We start from the raw sequence: 1,820 nt of genomic DNA on the forward strand, positions 1-1,820 counted from the left end.
ACTTGCCAGAGAGACAGAGAGAGAGAGAAAGAGAGAGAAACCAAAAGCGAGAAATCACCACCTGGGGGGATGGTCACACCACAATCCCTTCTCCTCCATTCTCCTCTCAGCATCTTGGGCATGCATGCACACACACCTGGCATGAGTTTTAAGCCACCAGGTTCGGGACTTGAACTGTGGTCAACTACGTGGGAGTCCAGTGATGTAACCACTATGCCATATATTGGTCCTTATTTATTTAATTTTATTATTTGTTTTTTAATTTGACCAAAGAGAGACAGAGGGAAATCCAGAAAACAAGCTTTCAGGTCTGGGACTTGAACTGCAGTTGGCCATGTGGGAGCCAGTGCCTTAGCCACCATGCCACTTGCCAGCCCTTGGTTAGTAAAATATTTGATAACCACTTTTTAAGTTCATTTATCTATTGAGAGAGAGCGATCCTCAAGGGTCTCATCACGCTGCCATCTCCCAACCTTGCCCTCCAGCCAGCCTGGATCGTTGGCATACCAGCACTTCCGGTCAACCCAGGAGCCCAAGCCAGGCCTTTCCCATTGGCTCCAGCATCATTCAGCAGTGCCCTGCCACGCCTGTGTCCTGCAGTTGGGCTTCATCAACATTTTGACTCTCTCGGAGGCCTACATGTTTCCGTGAAGGAATCTAAAGTAAAGCAGCTCTCCAGGAACATCTGGATCCAGACCCCACCCCTAGGACACTTGCCACATGTTTGATGTTACACCAGAGTTTATAGATCACCCTGAGACTTCTCTCAGAAGGCAGAATCCCTCTCCCCGAGGCGCTAGCAGTCTAAAAAAGGGAGGCTGGAGGGGACAATAGTTGGCGTGGTAGTTAAGGCGTTGGATTCCTACACGGCTGATCACAGTTTGAGTCCTGGACCTGGCTGCTTGAAATTCACGTCACGGGACCAGCAGTTGGCATAATGGCTATGTCGCTGGACTTCCATGTAGTCGATCATGGTTCGAGTCCCAGGCCTGGTGGCTTGAACTCATGCCAAGTGTGTGTGCGTGCGTGCGCAAGATCCCGAGAGGAGAATGGAGGAGAAGGGATTGCGACGTGGCTATCCCTCCTGGGGGGAGGGGGCGATTTCTCACTTTCTGTCTCTCTGTCTCTCTCTGTGTTTCTGGCAAGCGCACACGCCCTATAGTGAAAATTAATAAATAAATAAATAAAAGAAATTCACAACAGGATTTCTCAATTTTCCTTTCTCTCTCTCTGTCTCACTCTGGCAAGCACGTGTCTATGGCAAATTGAAACAAACAAAGAAATCAAAAACGAGAGAGAGAAAGAAGAACTTGAGTATTTTTTTTTTTAGATTTCTTTTTCTTTTTTTTTTTTTTTGCCTTAGGGGGCATGCACTTGCCAGGGGGGGCGAGAGAAGAGAGAGAGAGAGAGACAGTGAGAGGAAAAGTGAGGAATCACCCCCTACACCGCAATCTCTTTTCCTCCATTCTCCTCCTGGGATCTTGGGCATTCACACACACGTACCTGGTATACTTTTCAAGCTACTGGGTCTGGGACTCGAACTGCAGTTCTGGGAGTCCGGTTATGTAACTACTACACCATATGCTGACCCCAAGAACTTGAGTTTTCTCCATCTTTGAATCTCTTTTATCCCCTAGTCCTTAGCATAATGTCTCGCATGTACTAGACAATCAAAGCATGTTTATTAGTTGGTTAATTTAAACAACATTATACATGTATTATATAATGGTTATATACTAAGCTTAATGGTTAGGGGAAATTGCTTAGTGAAATATATATATGTGTATATATATATACATATATACACATATATATATATA

The sequence above is a fragment of the Tupaia chinensis genome, unplaced genomic scaffold, assembly GCF_000334495.1.
Source record: "Tupaia chinensis unplaced genomic scaffold, TupChi_1.0 Scaffold000704_1, whole genome shotgun sequence".
NCBI lineage: Eukaryota > Metazoa > Chordata > Mammalia > Scandentia > Tupaiidae > Tupaia > Tupaia belangeri.